At 40.6% G+C, this 8,312-nt stretch overlaps 1 pseudogene across 1 annotated transcript; it reads right to left on the reverse strand.

Moving 5' to 3' along the window:
- Positions 1 to 889: 889 nt before the first annotated feature.
- On the reverse strand, positions 890 to 8,307 carry LOC147829028 (RNA-binding protein 3 pseudogene; annotated as a pseudogene). The gene has a single exon (XR_015449812.1). The product of XR_015449812.1 is annotated as an RNA-binding protein 3 pseudogene (transcript).
- Positions 8,308 to 8,312: the final 5 nt, after the last annotated feature.

An 8,312-nucleotide genomic window follows, 5' to 3' on the forward strand; every position in this document is an offset into this window, starting at 1 on the left:
TATTTATAAAATTCTTGTTTTAAAAATAACTGTATTAGTTTCCTAGGGATATTTTAACACAGTTCCACCAACTAAGGACCTTAGAACAAAAGCTTACTATCTCAACGCTCTGGAGGCCAGAAGTCCAAAACTGGCATGTCAGCAGAGCCATGTACCAGGCACCAGAAAGTTTCTGTTGGCAGCCTCCCTCCTGGCATTGGTAACCTCAAGTGTTCTTTGGTTTTTAGATGGCCATCTTTTCTATGTGCTTCTTCATATTGCCTTCCCTCCATGTCTGTTTGTCTGTGTCCAAATTTTCCCCTTTTGTAAGGACAGCAGTCATTTTAGATTGGGGCCCGCCTAAATTTTATCTTTATTACCTCTCTAAAGACCTCATTTCCAAATAAGGTCACATTCTGAGGTACTGGGAATTAGGATTCCAACATATCTGTTTCAGGGTGGTGGTGGGGATGCAACCTATACCAATAGCCAAGCTAGAAAAACATTTTCCTTTTTTATAGATGAACAACCTAGAGACCAATTCTGGGTAGTATTGAATGGGAAGGATTTTAGGAACAATACTGAGAAGATACTCAGTGTCCTCAGCTCCGTCAGAGACTTGGCAGAACAAGGCAGCCTCGACTAGACAGTTATCATGTGTCAAATGTGTTGGCTTGGGTCTCTTGCACAGTAGGAGCTAGATTTCCCAAGCTTCTTCTACCTGTGTAAAGAGCACCTCTGGGGGCTGGAGGCCCACACATCTGGGCCCAGCTGACCATATGTTCTCTGAGGGCCCAACTCGGGACTTCTCCATGGAAACTGTCCTTTCTAAGTCACAGCCTCACCTCTCTGGGGCCCTGTGGGTTTAAATCTCAAAATAAGATCAAATCAAGACTTTAGGGTGTTTATTTTCTATCACCAGGAAAAACAGACCAGGATTCTGACCAATTTCTTAAAAGAAAGCTCTAGGTTTTTACCCCTAGAGTGAACAGTTTCTATACAAAATCAGTAACTTTTGTTTCATTTGTACTTATAATCATATTTTCTCTTTTCTCAGACACTGGAGCCCTTCTCCAAATGCCTCCAACCTCTCCATTCTATTTCCTTCACCATCTTTCTAGATACAAAAATCACCACCCAAGCCAGGCATGGTGGCACATGCTTGTAATCCCAGCACTCAGGAGGCTGAGACCAGGGGATAGCCATGAGTTTGAGGCCAGCCTGGGCTTCATAGTGAGTTCAAGACCAACCTGGATTATCAGTGAGACCCGTCTCAAAAAATCAAAAACAACAACAAACCAAGAATCACCACCCAGGGCCGGGGATTTATCTCAGTGGTTTCGCCGCCTCCTGCGCAAGCTCAAGGACCCAAGTTCGATCCCCAGTACCAAAAAAAAAAAAAAAAAAAAAAGAATCACCACCAAGGCAACCTGATTACTATGTTTGGTTATTCATTTGTTCAGCAAATAGTTATGGATCTATGCAGAAATTTTTAGGGTGTGTAGGGGAACAGAACACTGTCTATGCCTTCAGGAACAAACAGAATGATGGATGGAACCACTACTTTAGACAGAAAATCACACTAGTAGTGGCAGAAGACATTGCTTCTCCTTGAACACAGATGTTTCCCTTTTCCAGGCCTCTTTTTTCTGGCTGTTTGGCACAGAAAGGAAACTAACACCAAGCCTGAATGCAGAGGGTAGGACCCTTCTGTGTGTGAAGAGTGAGCGGACAGTGACAGGATGCATGTGGATTAATCCAACATTTTACCAAGAAGTTCCCATGAGCACAGAGCAGCACAGCACAGTTGCCTCCCTTTCCCCCCAGTTTAGTTCCCACCTAGAGGGCTATACCCCAAGGCACTGTTTTTCAGAAAGAAGATTTGCACTGTCTGGATATACCCTAACCTTCCTATTCCACAATCCAATTCCCCAAGGAAGGAACAGAGGTCAGCTAAGAATACAGAAATTGAATTGTCCATAAAATTCTCCAAGGACATCTTCAAAACCACATACATATAGTCACTCGTGTTTATGGACATACAACTAAACCAGTGAGGACAGAGAAGGTCTCAAGTTGAGAAGGGCTAGTTCAGAGTCAGAGAGCCAAGAGTCTACCAGGAGGTCTTTCCAAGCAACCCCTGGCAGCTCCAAAGAGGATGGAGAGAAAGAGAAGCTGTCTTTGAGCCACTGGTGTCTGCTGGGCCATATCATTTAAATATTTGAGGCTGGGCCAACAGGGAGCAGGGAGCAAGACAGGAGAGAACGTTACGCTTGCTTTTCTTCCAGTTAACATAGTCAAAAAATTGTCAAAATCTCTGGAACTCTGACATTTCTATTAAGATTGTAGGCTTTTGAGCAATGAATTTCAAATACCACAGTTTGCCAGAGGCTTGTTGTCAGTACCAGTTATGGCCAGGTGGCCATAGCCAGTCCCAGCCAGGTGCAGGTCTGCATAAGGGAGTCCCTCCAACATTGTATGATTTGCCTATACCAATCAAATCTCTTTTAGGTGTACTAGGGGGCAATATCAAGTTTACAGTGAGTCCTTTAGTAAAAGCAAAACTTAACTTCTAGGCATCAACTGAACTCAATTATAAAACTGAGACTGAGGGAAGGAGTTTTAGGACTGCATGATTTTACTATTATTATTATTCTTGTGCTGGGGATTGAGCTCAGCACATACTACACATGTGAACTACATGGTTAGCCCCATTTTACTTTATTAATGTTCACTGGCTGTAGCCACTATGTTTCAAGATTCAAGCCCAAGTTGGCCCAGTCTATGTTCAGTCCTACTTCATTCCCTGAAGCATCCTGGAACTCCACACACAGGGCTCTCCTTTGTGACATGTTCTGGAAACAAGGTGAGTGTCCTCCAGAAGATAAGATGGAAGCAGCCTGCACACACCCAGGTGGCATCTGCCTCCCTCCTAGTTACTCACCCCCCTCTGGAAATACCCCAACTGCGCACTCACCTCAGCTCAGACAGGGGAGCTCCTCATTCTGACTCCATTCTTCTCAGCTTGAGCCTCGATGATTCCTGTGGACTGGTGTGTGCTTGTGCTTGTGTGTGTGTGTGTGTGTGTGTTCAGGTTTCATCTTTTTAATCAGCTCTGTGAAGGACATCCTAAACACTACATGGACACAAAATAATATTTTTTTCTTCCAGTATTTAAAAAAGACATTCACGAACATTGTGTTAGTTACTTTTCTATCATTGTGGAAAATACCCGACACCCAAAGTTAGAAGAGAAGGGGTTTATTTGGCTTATAGTTTGTAGAAGTTTCAGTCCATAATTGGGTGGCCGCAAGGCAGGGATGACAAAAAGACATTGCAGGGGAGAAACAACATGGCATGCACAAGCTAGCAAAGGAAACAAAGGAAAGCTTCACTGAGTCTTTCTGCCTCTTTTATCCCATCCAGACTACTGGGACTAGGGCAGTGCTAAACTACTCACTCATGTGTAGTGGTTTGGTAATCACACACTCTTAATCCCAGAATCACATTCCAGATTCGGCTACCTCTGACCAAATGAGGCTTTGTGGGGACATCCAGACCCAAACCGTAACAAACATTTTAAAGAAGCTCTAATAATCAGGGTGGTGATCTTGAATAAAAAATAGCTCTAGGCAATCATACTCTTGATGCAAACTGCTTACAGGTACATTCAAAAATTACTTTCTAGTCATGATAAAAATGTGCACAAGTTTTTTAAATGACCCTAGATACATATTGATTTTTTTTTAAATCAGTCTGGCCAATTTTTTTTTCCAGAAGCAATAATCCTGAGAGCCCAAACTAAAAACTTTGTAAAAGGAAAAATTCCTAGACCCTACAAATGTCCCTGAAATTTGTCTTTAAATGGGAGAAAAATTAAAGAGCACAGGGAACTTTCTAAAGGGTCTTTAATAAGACTTTGAGGGCTCAATCCAAAAACAGATGATGTATTAAAACAGAAGTTTCAGTGTAGCTCCAAAAACCTTTAAATATACAGCAATTTGGAAGGAGAGTCCTGGATCAGAAGTGTTATTCCTGGGCAGATTATTTGCACACGCCTCTGAGTTGCTGTAACCATTTCTGTAATTTCCTCCCAAGTAGCAGTCATAACCACCCTGGCTCCTGCCACCATAGTCTCTGGATCATCCATAGCCATATCAGTATACTCCAGGTCTACTGTCACACCTGTCACTCCCTGGTCCCCACCACCTCTAGAGTAGCTGCTATCACCCCCATGCCCCCCAAGGCACCCCTCCCTGATGCCCTGGGGAGACTTGCTGACACAGTCTGATGACCAGCCAGGGACTTCCCGTTCATGGCATCTGAGGCCTGCTCTGGAGTGAAGGTGATGACACCAAAACCCCAGAATTGCTGAGTTTCCTGGTCCTTGCTAACAACCGCCTCTGAGATAAGCCTGAAGCTGCTCACGTGGTCTTCCAGTGCCTGCTCATCAGTGTGGAAGTTGGACTTCCCTTCCTAAGAAGACATAGCAGTGATTCAAGTCCTGCTGGGAATGGGAAAGTAATAAGGCTGCAGAGACAGCAAGCTCTAAGGAGCATGGAGAACAGGGGCTTACTTTTCTCATTGCTGAGACAAAAATACCCAACACTCCAATTTAAAGGAGAAGAGTTTTATCATTTCTTAGTTTGTAGAGTTTCAGTCCATAGCCAGCTGGCTCCAAGGCCAAGCAGCATGGCAGAGGGGCAGTGCAGAAGAGAAACAGTTCATGGTGTGGCAGGCATGAGGCAGAAGGTAGCAACAAGCAGCAACAGCAGCAAGTATCCTCCAGTATCCCTTTTATCTCATCCAAGCTACAAACCTTGTGGTGCCACCCACTCCCAGGGTGGGCCTTCCTAGTATGCACCAATTTAGTTATCACATGATCTTAATCCCAGCAATCACACACCCATGATCCAGCCACCTCCTAAAAGCCCCACCCATGAGTGCAGGAAGCTTTAGGGAGACATCTAGATGCAAGCCGTAACAGGGCCTATGGACTCTTGATCTTACCTTGTAAGTCACATTTAAGGAAAGAGCTCCAACATTTGTCCTATACCTGACCACATAGGTTCCCTACTTACAAGCTTTTATAGAATCTTGGACTCTTCCTTGGTAGTATTTATCAAGATTTTTATTAGATATATAGGTATCTTCAGTTGACCTATGTGTCTCCCTCTAAGTGTTAAGCCCTGAAGCCAGAATTCAAGTCTATTTTGCTCATTGTGTCTCATCTAATAGCCTTTAGCACACAATAAGTATCCATGCCTCATAATGTATTCTTGACTAAGTATCTATATACTTAAAATAGGAGATAGTTCCAAGTGAAGTTCCTTGAGGTGTGTGTGTGGGGGGGGGGGTTGTGGCTAATATCTTTGTGGTTCCAAGTAGAAATTTAATTCACCATGATCTTTCATCTATATCCTTATGTAAGGCTGAGTTGGGATCCCAACAACATGACAGAGCTCTATGTGTGGCAGGTACTCCAGAGCATTTTTCAAGGGGAGATTAAGATCTTTTTACCCTTCCTTGATAATCAGACTGCCATATTACCAATGCCTTACAGTCTAAGAGCTTAGGGCCCAGAGGAAGCCGGGGAAGTAAACAAGCCATCCTGTAACATGAAGCCTGGCCGGCTCAGTCTTGCTCTGACTGGCAGCTCAGGCTGGCTCTGTGGAAAGCTTTAGCTCCCCTAATGAAGGTGTAAAAGAGATAAGCTCACATTTGGTGCTATTTAGGGCAGATTTTTTTTAATAAAATAGCTTTTAGTACTTCATTTTTTTTAGTATAAAAGCAATATCCATAATTCATAAACATCTGAATTTTACAAAAGCTACTGTCCAGACCTCCTGAATAATATAAACATTATCAACTGAATAGTCTCACATCTTCTAAATTAAAAAATAAATGACCCTTAGTGATGAAAATAATCACATCTAAAATGCCAAAGAGTACAGTATGATTGGGTCTCAACACACTCCTTGAACGGAATTAAAGGATTTAGCCACCAGCTTCCATTGTGGTCTTAGAAATTAATGCTTAGCAGAATTTTTGTTGACTGTAAATACAAAATGGTACATTCATGGTTGGAACCATGCAAAAGTATGTCTAGATGCAACCTGAAAGTCAATGAACAAAAATGAAAATAGTTCCTGCAAGTTTCTTTACAACATTTAATAGATTTTAATAATAGATTTTTAAATAAAAACAACTTCAGTTGAACACAAACAGTCCCCACCCCCCACTCCCTGAAAATCTGACTACTTAAAAGTTCTCCTTTTATTAACATTCCTCATTGGGCCCTTCCCATTCTTCCACCTACTGAAACGCACAAATGCTGTATGTTTGCTTCCTCCCTCCTGTCAGAAAAAGCATAAGAGACAATTAATAAGATACTACTCTAGGCAGACTAGGCAAAATCCTGAATCTTTTCAAAATGTTAACTACATCTAGGATGAATCCTGGTTTTGACTCCTAAAAAACTGAAACAGAAATAGTAGGTCCACTGTGGAGAAATCACCCTGGACACCCAGGCAGCAAGGATTTACTTTGAACAAAGTCACTGCTCAGATTTAGCTGATGTAAAAAATTATAAAAAGCAAAACTTACATTTAAAAGGGGATACGTGTAAAGTGAATCTAACATGAGCTTTAAAGGGCAAAATACTTTTTTTCCAACTTTAGACTAGCAGGAAGAAGCCAAGGAAGTTAAAAAAAGAGATCTGAAAAAGAAACACAGATCTAATCCAAATCCTTCCATTTAGATGAGGAAGCTTGTAGCTCTTTTATTTTCTCATTGAACAAATATTCACTGCTGTGCCTATGTGCTCAGTGCTGGAGATATAACAAAGAATAAGCCATAGACCAAGGATAGAAAATGACATGCCCAAAGCCACAAAGCAACTTAGTAGTGACACAGTGGCTCTTTGTACCAAATCCTGTATTGTCTAATAATATGCATAATAATTTCTACATCTATAAGCACGTTAAGTATTTGGTGAGAGTTTTATGGAAAGATAAGCTCTCATATGTAATTGACATACTATTTCTGTGACATGGTAAGAAATATATATAGTATTATATTCACATGGTGTTAGAATCTATGTAAAATAGCTAGTTTCTTAATTAGCCTGTGAAATAGTAATTTCCTTGGGGTGTTTTTAAATTTCTTGGTCTTTAGGTATTCCATGAGCAAATTCTGATTTTAAAAAATGCTGTCTAGTCATAAACTAAAACTTACCATCTTGATTGTCACATTTTCTCATTTAATATTTAAATAAAAATTAGAATACTACTTTCAAGTAAAAATTAGAACGCTAGCCAAATGAATGGCATTCAGCTAATGTTCTAACACTTTATTTTCAGTAATCTAGTTCTACCATTAACCACTTAATTCACCTAATCATTCATAGTTCGGTTTGGTGTCATTAGTGTATACAATTCACACAGAGATAAAATGTTCTGCTTCAGAATTTGTGTGTGTACTCAGGGTTGAACTCAGGACTTTGCACATGCTAAGCATGTATTTGAACACTGAGCTATATGCCCAACCCCCAGAAATCATTTCTTTAGAAGAAAACCTATGTACCTCATTTCAAAATGAACAATGTGCCTAACACAAAAGACAAAGCAAAGCGTGGAACCATGTTTTTTGACAACGTATTAATTGTAAGAAAGGAAGAGGAGAATAACACAGGAGAATAGGAGCCTTCTGCAAGAATACTATGACTTGAGTTTCTTTAATTAAAATAACCCAAAAGGGAAAGGTATAAAATTTAACTTAATGAAAAAAATGTTTAGATGCTTTTGATTGGAAAGTAGTAATTTATACTGCAACAACTCTAATAATCAATAATGAGAGAGATTAAGGGGATTTAAAAGCTGCCTGGGTTGGGCACAGTGATTTTTCTCAGTGGCACCATGCCTGCCTCACAAGCACAAGGTCCTGAGTTTGATCCCCAGTGCCAAGGCAAAAAAAAAAGCTGCCTATGTTACACTACCAATATCACAATACAGTTGATTTTCTACCCTTAGACTCTACAAGGCTTTTCTTCCACTGTACTTCCTTCCCCCGGCCATTCGTTCTGTTGTTATTTCTCTCCCTCCTTATATAATAAGCTTTACTGAGACAGGTGTGTGGATATTATCTATCTTTGTAGTCTACTGTGGATCATAGCAAACAGTTGGTATGTAATAATTGTAAAATGAATACCATAGATGGTAACCAGAATTTAAAAATAGGCTCTATTCTGATTAATATATCCATATTCTGAAGCTAACTATAATAATAAAAGTTATAACTATATCAGGAACATGTGGTTCAACCTCACATATCAG

Source organism: Heterocephalus glaber, unplaced genomic scaffold (assembly GCF_053883595.1).
Source record: "Heterocephalus glaber isolate CG9 unplaced genomic scaffold, H.glaber_assembly_v1.0 deba00000809, whole genome shotgun sequence".
Lineage (NCBI taxonomy): Eukaryota > Metazoa > Chordata > Mammalia > Rodentia > Bathyergidae > Heterocephalus > Heterocephalus glaber.